Here is a 17,739-nt window from a genome sequence, read left to right on the forward strand (position 1 = left end):
GCCAGGAGCTGAGCCTACCACCAGCTAATCGCCAGGAGCTGAGCCTACCACGAGCCAACGGCCAGAAGCTGAGCATACCACCAGCCAACGGCCAGGAGCTGAGCCTACCACCAGCCAAGGGCCAGGAGCTGAGCCTACCACCAGCCAATGGCCAGGAGATGAGCCTACCACCAGCCAACAGCCAGGAGCTCCCCCACAACCCTGCCACCTGCCCCGGTGCAGAGCAGGGATCGAGACTCCGAAAGCAATTGCAGTAAAAGTTAGGACACACATCCGATCAACTTCAGGATTAAATAGAAGGCAAAAATATAGTCCTGCTATTTGTAAAGCCCACCCTTCACCAAGTGTCCGGGCCCCACTCACCTCCCCAGGAGTCCCTGGGCCCCTGAACACCGCCCACCATCAAGTCAGGAACCCCTGAGTTCCCGGGCCCCACCCATCAACCTTGGACTCCCCTCAGCTCCTGTGTCCAGGATTCCACACTGAATGCTGGGACAGCCTCCTCTCCAACCCCCGTGCCAGGGCCCCGCCCACTATCCTGGACCCTCTAAGCCCCACACCTGGGACTCTGCCCACCATCCAGGGACACGCCTCAGCTTCCATCCCCGGGACCCCGCCCATCTCCCTAGAATCTCCTCAGGTCCCTGATCAGGAACCACCCCAAGCCCCTGGGCCCCGCCCACTACCACAGGACCCTCTAAGCCCCATACCTGTGACCATGGCCACATCCAGCCAGGACCCCCCTCACCCACTATCCTGGGACCCTGTAAATCCTATGCCCAGGGCTCCTCCCACCACCCAGTTGGGACCCCTCAGCCCCTGGACCCTGCCCACCATACCAGGACACTTTAAGCCCCCTGCCCCATCCACCAGGACCCCCCCTCACCCACTAACCAGGGCTCTGTAAGGACCATGCCCGGAACCCCGTCCATCACTTCAGGACCCACCTCTGCACCTGTGCTCGGGGCCCCGCACGCCAACCAGTTGGGACCCCCCCCCTCGACCCCCGGGCCAAGCCTATTATCCTGGACTCACCCTGGCTCCTGTGCCCGGGGCCCGCCCATATCCTCAGAAGCCCCGCCTCAGCCCCCGGGCCCCGCCCACTACCCGGGACCACTCCGCACCCCGCCCCGTGCCGGACCCGCGCTCCTAACGTCTGCCGGTGCGTTAAAAAGCGCCGCCGCCTCATCCTCGCCAAGGAGCGCCACCCTGTCTTGTGTTTCTTGCCCAGGGCGGCCCCGCTCGGGTCGGAGGGGGCGCCGCGCCGGGAGCGGCCCCACCGCCAAGCACTTCCGGGTCAGAGGGCGCGCGGCGCAACAGGACGTGCTCCAGGCAAATTCGGAGGCGGGGCTGGGCGCGGGGCTCCAGCGGGGTCCCCTCTGCTTGCGGCGGCGCCGTGGAGGAGGCCGTGGGCGACCTGAAGCAGGCGTCGGCCTGCGTGGCTGACCCCACCTGAGGGGCGCGGCCCCCAGCACCGCCAGGGAGGCCGGCAGGCCTGACCCGAGGAGACCCCCCTCCCCCGCCGCCCCGATCTGGCTTCATCTAAGGAACCCTCAGGCCTCCGTGACAGGAGCAGGAAGTTGGGTGTAGGAAGGTCCAGCATTAGGAAGAGCAGGAAACGCGGTGATGTCACGGCGTCTTTCAGGGCATTTTGGATTTGCCGTCTTTCCATCCTCAGCCTGTCTGCCTGCCTTGTACTTGCAGCCGGGGCAGGACCTGGCTACTGCCTGCAGCAGGCAGCGGGGACTAGACCTGCTCCTTTGCGTTGGCTGCGTTCACCCGGGTCTCAGGGATGCAAGGAAAAGACCTTCTCTACCAAACAGCTGTTTTGGGGGCATAGTTCTGGGTGCTGCACGCACGAGAGACGCCTTCGCACCAAATGCACTGGCGTTCAGATCAGAGACATCTGCACAAACCGCACCATGGACGCACTTGGGGCCAGCACAGGGCAGGCACAGAGGTGTGACATCAGAACCAGCTCGGTGGGGCCGGTGCTGTGACGTAGTGGGCTAACCCTCTGACTATGGTGCCAGATCCCATATGAGTGTTGGTTTGAGTCCCAGCTGTTGCACTTCTGATCCAGCTCTGTCCTACGGCCTGGGAAAGCAGTGGAAGATGACCCAAGTGCTTGGGCCGCTCTACCCATGTGGAAGAGCCAGAAGAAGCTCCTGGCTCCTGGCTTCGGATTGGCGCAGCTCCAGCCATTGCAGCTCTTTGGGGAGTGAACCAGCAGATGAAAGATCTCTCTCTCTCACTGTATTTCTGCTTTTCAAATAAATGACTGTATCTTTTTAAAATAACCCTAGTCCTTTGTTCATCATTAGATAGATATGGTTTCATAATTGATAGATGAGAGTAAACACATCTGCTAATGAACATGATGGCGTAGATTCCAGAAGGCGCCTGTTGTGCACTGGTTGAGGGAGACACTTGGATCTGAAACAGACACAGGACCCTAAAGGAGAGAATCAAAGCCAATAACCAGTTAGAAAACACACAGATGTATTAAGTTCCGCTATCAGGGAGAGCTGTTAGTGATATACCCAGGAATGAAGAAATAAAGGAGAAAGATTGTGGCCTCAGGTTTTCTTAACCTACACTCAGTAAATGACCTCAGTTGCCAGCTGTAGTCTGATTATGGGAGTAGCAAAACACATAACATGTTTTCCAGTAAAACAAACAAAAATCTACTCAGTATGAACACATCGTGTGTAGAGAACTTATTCTTAACATAGCCTACTGTCCCAAGAGACAATGGTGAATTCCAACTGTTTCTGTGTTTGGGAAATCTGGGAAAGCAGGAAAGTAAGAAAAGGAAAGATGTTTAGATACTGAAGAGAGCAGAAGGTGTAAAGAGCAAGTTGCTCAAGTTAGACAAGTGGAAATCAGAGTAACACCAACTCCAGAAACCAAAATGAAGGAGAAAACTCTACTTTCACAATCTGGTCATGGAACCAGGATGTCTGGTCCAGGCATTTGAGTCCTATGATTATCAGTGCTCCCTTAGCTCCAGAGCAATGGACCCTTGTGTAGTTTCCAGAGCCTTCTTTACGTCTTTATTCCTCAGACTGTAGATGAAGGCGTTCAGCATGGGGGTGACCACAGTGTACATCACCGAGGCCATGGCAGGTGAGTGTGAGTTGTGGGTAACAGCTGAAGTGAGGTAGACACCTAGACATGTGCAATAGAATAAGGAGACAACAGAGAGGTGAGAGGCACAGGTGGAGAATGTGCTGTACATTGGGATTTAATGCTATAACGAGTACTCAAACAGTATTTTTCACTTTGTGTTCCTATGTGGGTGCAAACTGTTGAAATCTTTACTTAATATATGCTAAACAGATCTTCTGTATATAAAGAGAGTTGAAAATGATCTTTTTTTAACTTTTATTTAATGAATATAAATTTCCAAAGTACGGCTTACGGATTACAATGGCTTCCCCCCCATAACGTCCCTCCCACCCGCAACTCTCCCCTTTCCCACTCCCTCTCCCCTTCCATTCACATCAAGATTCATTTTTTATTCTCTTTATATACAGAAGATCAGTTTAGCATACATTAAGTAAAGATTTCAACAGTTTGCTCCCGCACAAAACATAAAGTGAAAAATAGATGATTTTTAAAATGATGATGAAATCAGATCAGACCAATTGTCATGTTTAATCCCAGCGAGAGTCAAGTGGGGAATTGCTAATTTCTTCTTTGTTTTTTTATTAACAGAAGATCAGTTTAGTATACATTACGTAAAGATTTCAACAGTTTGCACCCCCATAGAAACACAAAGTGAAATATACTGTTTGAGTACTCGTTATAGCATTTAGCCTCAATGTACAGCACATTAAGGACAGAGATCCTACATGAGGAGTAAGTGCACAGTGACTCCTGTTGTTGACTTTACAAATTGACACTCCTGTTTATGGCATCAGTAATCTCCCTGTGCACCAGTCATGAGTTTCCAAGGCTATGGAAGCCCCTTGAGTTCTCTGACTCTTATCTTGTTTAGACAAGGTCAAAGTGGAGGTTCTCTCCTCCCTTCAGAGAAAGGTACCTCCTTCTTTGATGGCCATATTTTCCACTGGGATCTCACTCACAGAGATCTTTCATTTAGTTTTTGTTTTTGTTGTTGTCGTTGTTGTGTTTTTTCTTTTTCTTTTTTTTTTTTTTTTTTTTTTTGCCAGAGTGTCTTGGCTTTCCATGCCTGAAATACTCTCATGGGCTTTTCAGCCAGATCCAAATGCCTTTAGGGCTGATTCTGAGGACAGAGTGCTGTTTAGGACATCTGCCATTCTATGAGTCTGCTGAGTATCTCGCTTCCCATGTTGGATCACTCTCCCCTTTATTTATTCTATTGGTTAGTATTAGCAGGTACTAGAATTGTTTATGTGCTCCCTTTGACTCTTAGTCCTTTCATTATGATCAATTGTGAACTGAAATTGATCACTTGGACTAGTGAGATGGCATTGGTACATGCCACCTTGATGGGATTGAATTGGAGTCCCCTGGTATGTTTCTTTTTTTTTTTTTTTTTTTTTTATCTTTTATTTAATGAATATAAATTTCCAAAGTACGTCTCATGGGTTACAATGGCTTTCCCCCCCATACCGTCCCTCCCACCCACCACCCTCCCCTTTCCCACTCCCTCTCCCCTTCCATTCACATCAAGATTCATTTTCGATTATCTTAGTATACAGAAGATCAGCTTAGTATACCTTAAGTAAGGATTTCAACAGTTTGTTCCCACACAGAAACATAAAGTGAAAAATAATAGATGATTTTTTTTTAAATGATGATGAAATCAGATCAGACCTATTGTCATGTTTAATCCCAGTGAGAGTCAAGTTGGGAATTGATAGTTTCTTTTTTTTTTTTTTTTTTTAACAGAAGATCAGTTTAGTGTACATTAAGTAAAGATTTCAACAGTTTGCACCCCCATAGAAACACAAAGTGAAATATACTGTTTGAGTACTCGTTATAGCATTAAGCCTCAGTGTACAGCACATTAAGGACAGAGATCCTACATGAGGAGTAAGTGCACAGTGACTCCTGTTGTTGACTTTACAAATTGACACTCCTGTTTATGGCATCAGTAATCTCCCTATGCACCAGTCATGAGTTTCCAAGGCTATGGAAGCCCCTTGAGTTCTCCGACTCTTATCTTGTTTAGACAAGGTCATAGTCAAAGTGGAGGTTCTCTCCTCCCTTCAGAGAAAGGCACCTCCCTCTTTGAAGACCTGTTCTTTCCACTGGGATCTCACTCACAGAGATCTTTTTGCCAGAGTGTCTTGGCTTTCCATGCCTGAAATACTCTCATGGGCTTTTCAGCCAGATCCGAGTGCCTTTAGGGCTGATTCTGAGGCCAGAGTGCTATTTAGGACATCCGCCATTCTATGAGTCTGCTGAGTATCTCACTTCCCATGTTGGATCACTCTCCCCTTTATTTATTCTATCGGTTAGTGTTAGCAGATACTAGACTTGTTTATGTGCTCCCTTTGACTCTTAGTCCTTTCATTTTGATCAATTGTGAACTGAAATTGATCACTTGGAATAGTGAGATGTCATTGGCACATGCCACCTTGATGGGATTGAATTGGAATCCCCTAGTATGTTTCCAACTCTACCAATTGGGGCAAGTCAGCCCGAGCATGCCCCAAATTATACATCTCTTCCCTCTCTTATTCCCACTTTTATGTTTAACAGGGATCACATTTCAGTTAATTTTCAACACTTAAGAATAACTGTGTGATAATTACAGAATTAAACCAGTCATATTAAGTAGAACAGACAAAAAAAAAAAATACTATGAGGGATAATGTATTAAGTTGTCCATTAGCAGTCAGGGCTATGCTGATCAAGTCACCATTTCTCATAGTGTCCATTTCACTTCAGGAGGTTTCCTTTTTGGTGTTCAGTCAGTTGTCACCGATCAGGGAGAACATATGGTATTTGTCCCTTTGGGACTGGCTTACTTCACTCAGCATGATGTGTTCCAGATTCCTCCATTTTGTTGCAAATGACTGGATTTTGTTGTTTCTTACTGCGGTATAGTATTCTAAAGAATACATATCCCATAATTTCTTTATCCAGTCTACCATTGATGGGCATTTAGGTTGGTTCCAGGTCTTGGCTATTGTGAATTGTGCTGCAATAAACATTAGGGTGCAGACCGCTTTTTTCTTTATCAATTTAAACTCCTTTGGGTAAATTCCAAGGAGTGGGATGGCTGGGTCGAACGGTAGGGTTATATTCAGGTTTCTGAGGAATCTCCAGACTGATTTCCATAGTGGCTTGACCAGTTTGCATTCCCACCAACAGTGGGTTAGTGTCCCTTTTTCCCCACATCCTCGCCAGCATCTGTTGTTGGTAGATTTCTGCATGTGAGCCATTCTAACCGGGGTGAGGTGAAACCTCATTGTGCTTTTGATTTGCATTTCCCTGATTGCTAGTGACCTTGAACATTTTTTCATGTGCCTGTTGGCCATTTGGATTTCCTCTTTTGAAAAATGTCTATTGAAGTCCTTGGCCCATCTCTTAAGTGGGTTGTTGGTTTTGTTTTTGTGGAGTTTCTTGATCTCTTTGTAGATTCTGGTTATTAACCCTTTATCTGTTGCATAGTTTGCAAATATTTTTTCCCATTCTGTTGGTTGTCTCTTCACTCTCCTGACTGTTTCTTTTGCAGTACAGAAACTTCTCAATTTGATGCAATCCCAATAGTTGATTTTGGCTTTGACTGCCTGTGCCTCCCGGGTCTTTTCCAGAAATTCTTTGCCTGTGCCAATATCTTGAAGGGTTTCTCCAATGTTCTCTAATAACTTAATGGTGTCAGGACGTAGATTTAGGTCTTTAATCCACGTTGAGTGGATTTTTGTGTAAGGTGTAAGGTAGGGGTCTTGCTTCATGCTTCTGCACGTGGAAATCCAGTTTTCCCAGCACCATTTATTGAATAGACTGTCCTTGCTCCAGGAATTAGTTTTAGATCCTTGATCAAATATAAGTTGGCTGTAGATGTTTGGATTGATTTCTGGTGTTTCAATTCTGTTCCATTGGTCTATCCATCTGTTTCTGTACCAGTACCATGCTGTTTTGATTACAACTGCCCTGTAGTATGTTCCCCTGGTATGTTTCTAACTCTACCATTTGGGGAAAGTCAGCTTGAGCATGTCCCAAATTGTACATCTCTTCCCTCTCTTATCGCCACTCTTATGGTTAACAGGGATCACATTTCAGTTAAATTTCAACACTTAAGAATAACTGTGTATTAATTACAGAATTAAACCAGTCATATTAAGTAGAACAGAAAAAAAATACTAAGAGGGATAATGTATTCAGTTGTCCATTAGCAGTCAGGGCTATGCTGATCAAGTCACCGTTTCTCATAGTGTCCATTTCACTTCAACAGGTTTCCTTTTTGGTGTTCAGTCAGTTGTCACCGATCAGGGCAAACATATGGTATTTGTCCCTTTGGGACTGGCTTATTTCACTCAGCATGATGTGTTCCAGATTGCTCCATTTTGTTGCAAATGACTGGATTTCGTTGTTTCTTACTGCAGTATAGTATTCTAAAGAGTACATATCCCATAATTTCTTTATCCAGTCTACTGTTGATGGGCATTTAGGTTGGTTCCAGGTCTTGGCTATTGTGAATTGTGCTGCAATAAACATTAGGGTACAGACCGCTTTTTTGTTTGCCAGCTTCATTTCCTTTGGGTAAATTCCAAGGAGTGGGATGGCTGGGTCGAATGGTAGGGTTATATTCAGGTTTCTGAGGAATCTCCAGAGTGACTTCCATAGTGGCTTGACCAGTTTGCAAGGTAGGGGTCTTGCTTCATGATTCTGCACGTGGAAATCCAGTTTTCCCAGCACCATTTATTGAATAGACTGTCCTTGCTCCAGGAATTAGTTTTAGATCCTTGATCAAATATAAGTTGGCTGTAGATGTTTGGGTTGATTTCTGGTGTTTCTATTCTGTTCCATTGGTCTATCCATCTGTTTCTGTACCAGTACCATGCTGTTTTGATTACAACTGCCCGGTAGTATGTCCTGAAATCTGGTATTGTGATGCCTCCGGCTTTGTTTTAGTTGTACAAGATTGCTTTAGCTATTCAAGGTCTTTTGTGCCTGCATATAAATTTCAGCACAATTTTTCCAGATCTGAGAAGAAGGTCTTTGGTATCTTGATTGGTATTGCATTGAATGCATAAATTGCTTTTGGGAGAATGGACATTTTGATGATGTTGATTCTTCCAATCCATGAGCATGGAAGATTTTTCCATTTCTTGGTATCCTCTTCTATTTCTTTCTTTAAGGTTTTTTAATTTTCATCGTAGAGATCTTTAACGTCCTTGGTTAAGTTTATTCCAAGGTATTTGATTGTTTTTTGTAGCTATTGTGAATGGGATTGATCTTAGAAGTTCTTCCTCAGCCATGGCATTGTCTGTGTATACAAAGGCTGTTGATTTTTGTGCATTGATTTTATACCCTGCTACTTTGCCAAAATCTTCTATGAGTTCCAATAGTCTCTTAGTAGAGTTCTTTGGGTCCCCTAAATAAAGAATCATATCATCTGCAAAGAGGGATGGTTTGAGTTCTTCCTTCCCAATTTGTATCCCTTTAATTTCTTTTTCTTGCCTAAGAGCTCTGGCTAGAACTTCCAGAACTATATTGAATAGCAGTGGTGAGAGTGGACATCCCTGTCTGGTACCAGATCTCAGTGGAAATGCTTCCAACTTCTCCCCATTCAATAGGATGTTGGCTGTGGGTTTTTCATAGATTGCTTTGATTGTATTGAGGAATGTTCCTTCCACAAAGTTTGCTTAGAGTTTTCATCATGAATGGGTGTTGTATTTTATCAAATGCTTTCTCGGCATCTATTGAGATAATCATGTGGTTTTTCTTCTGCAGTCTGTTAATGTGGTGTATCACATTGATTGTTTTGCACACATTAAACCATCCCTGCATACCAGGGATAAATCCCACTTGGTCTGGGTGGATGATCTTTCTGATGTGTTGTTGCATTCTATTGGCAAGAATTTTATTGAGGATTTTTGCATCTATGTTCATCAGGGATATTGGTCTGTAATTCTCTTTCAATGCTGCATCTTTTTCCGGCTTAGGAATTAAGCTGATGCTGGCTTCATAGAAATAATTTGGGAGGACTCCCTCTTTTTCAATTGTTCTGAATAGTTTGAGAAGAATTGGAGTCAGTTCTTCTTTAAATGTCTGGTAGAATTCAGCAGTGAATCCATCTGGTCCTGGGCTTTTCTTTGTTGGGAGGGCCTTTATTACTGTTTCAATTTCTTTCTCAGTTATGGGTCTGTTTAGGTTTTCGATGTCTTCCTCGTTCAATTTAGGTAGGTTGCATGTGTCCAGGAATCTATCCATTTCTGATAGGTTTCCCTGTTTGCTGGCATGCAAGTCCTTGTAGTAATTTCTGATGATTCTTTTTATTTCTGTGGTGTCTGTTGCTACATTTCCTTTTTCATCTCTGATTTTATTGATTTGGGTCTTTTCTCTTCTTTTTTTAGTTAGGTGGGCCAATGGGGTGTCAATTTTGTTTATTTTTTCAAAAAACCAGCTCCTCGCTTGGCTGATTTTTTGTAATTTTTTTTTCATTCAATCCTGTTGATTTCTTCTCTGATTTTAATTATTTCTCTTCTCCTACTAGATTTGGGTCTGGTTTGCTGTAGGTTTTCTAGATCCTTGAGGTGAATTGAAAGCTCATCTATTTGGTGCCTTTCCAATTTCTTGATGTAGGCACCTATTGATATAAACTTTCCTCTTAACACTGCTTTTGCCGTATCCCATAAGTTTTGGTATGTTGTGCTGTTATCCTCATTTACTTCCAGAAAATTTTTGATTTCTCTTTTAATTTCTTCTATGACCCATTGTTCATTCAGGAGCATGTTGTTCAATTTCCATGTGTTTGCGTATGCTCTAGGGATTCCTGAGTTGCTAATTTCCAGCTTCACTCCTTTATGGTCTGGGAAGCTGCATGGTATGATTCTAATTCTTTTGAATTTGCTGAGACTTGCTTTATGGCCTAGCATGTGGTCAATCCTAGAGAAGGTTCCATGTACTGCTGAGAAGAATGTAAAATCTTTAGCTGTAGGATTGAAAGTTCTGTAGATATCTGCTAGATCCATTTGGGCAATAGTGTCATTTAAATCTACTGTATCCTTGTTGATCTTCTGTCCTGTTGATCTGTCTATTTCTGAGAGTGGAGTATTGAAGTCCCCCAGTACTATTGTATTGGGGTCTAAGTCTCCCTTTAAGTCTGTTAACAAATCTTTTAGATAAACCGGTGTCCTGTAGTTAGGTGCATATACATTGATAATTGTTATATCTTCTTATTGTATTGATCCCTTAATCATTATATAGTGTCCCTCTTTGTCACTCTTAACAGTTTTTGTGGTAAAGTTTATGTTGTCCGATATTAAGATGGCTACGCCTGCTCTTTTTTCATTTCTGTTGGCATGGTATATCTTTTTCCAGCCTTTCACTTTCAGTCTGTATGGATCTTTGTTGGGAAGATGCGTTTCTTGTAAGCAGCAAATAGATGGGTTTTGTTCCTTAACCCAATCAGCCAATCGATGTCTTTTAACTGGACAGTTCAGGCCATTAACATTCAATGTGACTAATGATAAGTGGTAACTTTGCCCTGCCATTTGTCAAAGATAAGTTCTAATATATGCTTTGAATTCCTTGTGATCTTTTGCTGTGAGGTTTCCTTCCTTTACCTTCTTTCATATTGATGACCGTGTTTCTGTGTTTCTGTGTGTAACACATCTTTAAGCATCTTTTGCAGGGCTGGACGAGTGGCAACAAATTCTTTCAATTTCTGTTTGCTATGAAAAGTCTTTATTTCACCTTCATTCACAAATGAGAGCTTTGCAGGATATAATATTCTGGGCTGGGAGTTTTTCTCTTTTAGTACCTGGGCTATGTCTCGCCATTCCCTCCTAGCCTGTAGGGTTTCTGATGAGAAGTCAGCTGTGAGTCTGATTGGAGATGCTCTGAGAGTAATTTGACGTTTCTCTCTTGCACATTTTAGGATCTTTTCTTTATGTTTCACTGTGGAGAGTTTAATTACAACGTGTCGTGGTGAGGATCTCTTTAGGTTGTGTTTATCAGGGGTTCTATGAGCTTCCTGTACTAGGATGTCTCTGTCCTTCTCCAAACCTGGGAAATTTTCTGCAAGTATCTCACTAAAAAGGCCTTCTAATCCTTTCTCCCTCTCCATGCCTTCAGGAACTCCTAGAACCCTAATGTTGGGTTTTTTAATAGTATCCTGAAGATTCCCAACAATATTTTTTAGATGTGTAATTTCCTCTTCTTTTCTTTGGTCTGACTGTATCCTTTCCTGTTCTCTGTCTTCTAACTCCGATATTCTCTCTTCTGCTTCACCCATTCTGTTTGTAAGGCTCTCTATTGTGTTTTACATTTGATCTATTGAATTCTTCACTTCATTATGATTTCTCATCACTATCAGAGTTTCCTGTTGTACTAGTTGTTTTGTTTCATTTTGATTCCTCCTTAATATTTCATTTTCACGAGAGAGATTTTCTATCTTGTCCATTAAGGATTTCTGTAGTTCAAGAATTTGTTTTGGAGAACTTCTTAATGTTCTTATCAATTTTTTGAGATCTGCTTCTTGCATTTCTTCTAGCTCATCATCTTCCTAATCTTGAATTGGGGTGTCTTTTTCATTTGGGGGTGTCATTGTGACTTCCTTGTTTCTATTATCTCGGTTTTTGCGTTTGTTATTTGGCATATTGGAGATATTTGGTTTCTTCACTGTGGTGCTTTTTCTTGTTATACTATGACTCTAGATTAAGTGGACTGTCTGTTTTTGATGGAGCCTTAGAGGCTTGAGATGGGTGTGGCCTGAGAGCTCTGTTTGGTGTGCCAAAAGTGACACTCTCAGGTTAGGCGTGATAGATCTCTCTCTCTCTCTTTCTTTTTTTGATTCAAAAGGGAAGTAATTCCACACAGCTGAACGAAGTTGGAGGTAGTTAGCAGGCAAATTATATACCCACAGGAGCCAGAGATCGGAAGCTCTTTCCCAAGGACCACACAGGGAATCTGTTCGGCCCTCAGAGTGGGCTCAAATTCTCCTTCAGTCTACCACTGGGTTGCCAAAGTTACAGAATTGTAGCGTCTCTGGAGGGTACTCACGTGAATTCCGTGAGTTCTCTCCCCCACCATCTCTTTTTTCACAGTCTCAGTTCAGTAGCACCACAAATTTACTAGGTCCTATTCTCCTGTTAATTTGCCCCGCCCAGAGTCAGGTTTTTCTGCTAGGCTCAGGGCCCATGCAGACCTGAGGTTGCTCTGCTTATGACGTATGTCCAAGATGGCACCTGCTCTTTGTCTTGCTCGCCCTTGAGAGGTGAGCGGAGAGAGAGAAACCCATGTCCATATCAGTCACCTTTTTTTTTCTCTCTCTCTCTCTTCCAGTTAGCCTGGTGAACTCCCCCCCCCCCGGGGGTCGTTCCCTCTAGTCTCCTCTCTCCGCTTGCCTGCCGGTGTCTCGGGCTATTGACGTATGGCTCACCTTGCGTTCCAGCTCTGGTGTGTTGAGTCTGCCACTGGTGTCCCGAACTGTGGGCTCCCATGCTCTCCACGCAGGTCCACTGTGAATCACTCATTCCGGAAGAGTTTCTTCTGCTGTTTCCTCCCCTACTCTTCCTTGAACCTGCAGTATCTCCACTGTTATTAAACTGTCTCTCCCCGGACTATCAGTGTGCTCCCTTCCTATTCCGCCATCTTGCCTCCTCCCCTGAAACTGAATCTTGATGTGAATGGAAGGGGAGAGGGAGTGGGAAAGGGGAGGTTTGCAGGTGGGAGGGAAGTTATGGGGGGGAAGCCATTGTAATCCATAAGCTGTACTTTGGAAATTTATATTCATTACATAAAAGTTAAAAAAAGAAAGAAAAAAGGAAAGTCTCAGAGCAGGCAAGTTGGGCCACTTGATGCCGGTGTCACAGGCGGAGGATTAACCAAGTGAACCACGGCACCGGCCCCCTGATTCATTTTTTAACATTTACTCTAACATGAAGAGAACAGATTTAATGCAGTTCATGGATACAATTCTAAGAAGAGCATGATTTCCCTTCCTCCCTTCCTTCCTCCCTCCTGCTTCTCCTCTCTCTCTCACCCTCTCCCTCTTTCCCCCACTCTTTCTTTCTTTCACATTTTTGAGATGACATATTTTTACTGTTCTTTCTGTGTATTTCTTGTTTTCTAAGATTAAAAAGTCATTTGAATATTAAAAATTTAAACAGATGTAAAAATGTTTGAGGTCCCATTTGAGTACCTGGCTACATTGTTTTATGTCCAATCAGTGTGCGTCTATGGGTACATATATCTATCTACTCAAAAATGAGGCACTTCTTCAGGGTCTAAAACATCCAAACTCCTACTTTCTAGTTCTGTTTCAGAGAAATTCGTTATGCATTTCCATTATCTTAGTTGCCCTACTGTGCAATAGAATCCAGCAATGTCTTACTTCTCCCTAACTGTAACCTAGTGAACACGGAACAAGCTTTCTCCACCCCTGGCCCATATCTCCCTCTCCATTCTCGAATATCCACCATTAGATTTTATCATTGTGTTTGAAAAGGCAACCAGTGATTTGAACGGGATTCCTTCTAGGTACCGTATGTTGATTGAGTTCTTGTCTGAGTAACATGAAGTGTCACCTTGGAATAATGATTCCAGGTAACTCGGCTTGAACACCGTTCTCATCTCACAGCAGGTACACACAAGCACACAAACACATAGAGACAAACAGACACAGATACCATGCCCTTCTCATCCCTGGCTGCATGGATAGGGCAACACATGGACATGACACACGCGGGCCACATCAAGTTCTTTCCCACAAAAAAGTGTAAATGCCGCCCACAAGTTCCAGCTTGAAAACCTCATATGAACAAATAAACATGGGACTCTATTCTGGTATGGTCATTTTCACCCTTTTATTTTTCTTCATTTTTATTTGAAAGGGAGAAAGAAGGAGAGAGAGGACCTGGCATTGTGGTGTAGCAGGGTTAAACCTTGGCCTGCAATGTCGGCATCCCACATGGGTGCTGGTTCAAGACCCAGCTGCTCCACTTCAGATCCAACTCCCTCCTAATGTGCCTAGGAAAGCAGCAGAAGATGGTCCAGGTACTTGGGCACCTGTGTACATGTAGGAGACCTGGAAGAAGCTCCTGGCTCCTGGTTTCAATCTGGCCCACCCTGGCCTTTACAGCTGTTTGGGGAGTGAACCAGTGGATGCTAGATATATTCTCTCTCACTCTCTCTGGGGGAGTGAACCAGTGGATGCTAGATATATTCTCTCTCTCTCTCTCTCCCTCTCATCTCTCTCTCTGTAACTCTGTCTTTAGATAAATAATTTTTTTAAAAAGCGAGCAGGAAATAAATCTAATGTTATCACTTCACTTATGTGAAGTTCCTAACACGACCCTGAGTGGAAAAGCTGACAAAGAGTTTAGAATAAAGAACTGATGCCACATGATGGTGGAGGCAATGCAACCTTCAGAAATAGATATAACTAGAAAAGCCCAGAGACACCGTAGGAAATAACAGGAAGAGAAGATGGATATACATATATACAAGATGATTTGTCAGCTTGGATGAGATCAGGAACATTCTGCATCGACAAAGCAAAGGCAGGAGTAGGGCAGTAAGACAGTCTTATGGACCTGGTAACACACTTCCCTCAAACATTCACACACACACACACACACACATGCACACACACAAGCACAAACATACACATGAAATGGCAGACAGCAATGTTTTCAGTTTCAAACACAATCTCTTGGTTGGAATCTGTCTCATCACCAGAAAATATCAATCTGCAACATTTCAAATATTAAAGATGGCAGAGGTGGATGTCTGGTGCTGCATTCAAGCTGCTGCCTGGGACACCCACATCCCAGATCACGTAGCCCGGGTGTGAGTTGTGGCTCTGCTCCTGATTCAAGCGTCCTGCTAATGCGCCCTCTGGGAGGTTGCAATGATGACTCAGCTACATGGATTTTCTGCCAGCCACACAGGAGACCCACACTGAGTTCTGGGCATGGGACTTCTTTGGCCTTGCCCAGTCTTAACTGTTGTAGGCATTTTCAGAATGAACTAGAGAAGAGTGACTCTCTCATTTGTTTGAAGTCATGTGTGCTCAGAGTTGATTATTCCTTCTCTGTGGATTCTCCTGCCTCCCAGAGGGCAAAGCTTTCAGCCACTGACCCTATTTGATTCAACACTTTCTCCAGAATGCAAGATGGAAGAACTCATCTTCAAGAAGTCCCTAGGGTTCTCCAATCCAACAGTTTGGTTGGGGACTCAGCAGCAGGCATGTCAGGAAGAATGGTATTTCCCTCTTCAAGAAGGGGAAAACTGTTTCTCTATGTAAAACAAGGGCTCCTCAATTGTAATGAGTTAGAATTTTCTATAACAATTTATTTTTTTATAAATATTACTTTAAGAATATAGTGGTTCTTCCCACCATGAATTAGAAGTTATATTGCATTTTGGTCGCTGTCACTTAGTTTTCCATATGTCTGTGAGTTAAAAGAGAAGTATTTATATTTTATTTAACACAATTTATGGGGGACACTGAACATTGGGCACATGTATACACAGTGTTATGATGCATCTGGGGGAGGTGGGCTGATGTCACAGTCACCCAGATCCCTTCTGTCTCCTGGCACTGCCTGCCTCAACACTCGGCTTCCTCACAGACCACAGTGACTGTGCAAGCTCCAGCCATTCCACCTGTATTTGAGACAGTGGGCAAGGGAGAAGGAGAAGGAGAGGGAAGGGAACGCTGCTTATACGTCTTGATCAATTTCCATGGGGCAGGCTGTGCTCACACAGCTATTGACAGCGTCAGGGGAGATGGGAGAACATAGTCTTTTGCAGGGAGCCACATGCCACCTAGGACTGTGCTTTAAAAAAGGGAGGTGGGGTAGTGGTGGGTAGCGAGCACACGGGCCCCACTCAAGACCTCTGTGTCCGAGACTGGGGGGTGGAGAGTGTGGGCATCACATCCGGGCAGGTGGCAGTGACAGGTGGGATTCCTGTGCAGTTTTGGGGTTGACCCTGCTGGAAGCTTCTGGAGGGTTCACAGCAGGGGGCATTTGCATGCCTCCCCTCTGCCCAAGGCTGGGCTGAGCCCCACCCTCTGCCCTGTGTGTCCTCAGACGCCCTTGGTGCAGGAGGTGCCCCAGAACTTCTCTGCCTGGTGTGCCCAGGTGGTTCGCCTGTACCACGGACAGCGCCACCTGGAGCTGGAGTGGACGGTGGGGCCCATCCCTGTGGGGTGAGTGCATGGGTAGGGGCTGGGGCTACAGACAAGGGCAGAATGGAGTTTGTTTATTTTAGAAGTATGTAAAATAAAACAAGAAGGGGGCTGGCTTTGTGGCGCAGTGAGTTGAGCCATGGTGGGTAATGCCACTAGCATATATCAGTGGCCTGATCATTCCCTCACTGCTCCATTTCCAGTCCAGCTCCTTGCTAATACTTTTGGGAAAGCAGAATATGGTTCAAGTATGTGGGTGCCTGCTACCCATGTGAGAATCCCAGAGTTCCAGATTCCTGGCTTTAGCCTGCCATAGCCCTGGCCACCACATCTGTGTGGAGAGTGAGCCATCTGTTGGAAGATCTCTTACTCTTGGGTCTCTCTCTCTCTGTGTCACTGTTCTTTTTTTTCTTGTCACTGTTCTCTTAAACAAAAATAAAATGAATCTTTACAATATTGAACTATTTGGAAAGAGAGATAAGCCCAGTGGACGCTGGGAGCCTGGAACTCAATGACAGTGGCAGAGCCTTCACTGCTGTCTCTCGGGGTCTGCATGTGCAGGAAGCAGGAAGCAGGAGCACAGCTGGGACTCAGGCCCAGGCACTGTGATACAGGGTGGTGGCATCCCAACTGGCGTCTTAGCCACTGCCCCCAACACCGCCCAGAGTGAGTTTAGATGAGGCTCACGAGGTGCTGTCCTGTTGGGTACAGTGACAAGTGGGGGAAGGAAGTGATCAGTCATTTTGACATGCCGCTGGACACCAAGGGCTACTTCTACATGGACAGCAATGGCCGGGAGATCCTGAAGAGGAGGTGACGGGGACGCAAGGCACCCACAGGGCAGTGGTGATGTGTGGGGGCCCAAGGGCGGGGGCGCTGGCTGATGGTGTGAATGTGGGAGGGAGAGGAAGAAGGGAGAGAGCAGAGTGGGGGAGCCAGTCCCCCAGCCTGACCAGGTGACCTCCATCCCCCAGGAGGAATTGTCGGCCCACCTGGAACTTGAGCCAGACGGAGCCTGTGGTGGGGAACTACTATCCAGTCAACACTCGAATTTACATCACGGTACCCTCCCCCACCCCGCGCCTCCCCGGGTACAGAATGGGGAGCGCCCCTCAATGGCGGCATCTCCCAGGTGCCTGGGGCTGGGACTGGATCCCTACCCCGCCCTCACACTCACCCCGCCCCCCAAAGATGGGAAGAAGCAGCTGACGGTGCTGACGGATCGCTCACAGGGGGGCAGCAGCCTGCAGGATGGCTCACTGGAACTCATGGTGAGTGGGTGTTGGGGGAGCCGCAGCCAAGCTGGGGTCCTTTCACCAGGTCCCACGTCAGCCCCAGTGGGATGTACCACAAGGACACCCGCTACCCCTCACCCCCTCCTGATTGCTGTCCCCCAGGTGCACCGCAGGCTGCTGTTGGATGATAACCCTGCT

This window comes from Oryctolagus cuniculus, chromosome 16, assembly GCF_964237555.1.
Source record: "Oryctolagus cuniculus chromosome 16, mOryCun1.1, whole genome shotgun sequence".
NCBI lineage: Eukaryota > Metazoa > Chordata > Mammalia > Lagomorpha > Leporidae > Oryctolagus > Oryctolagus cuniculus.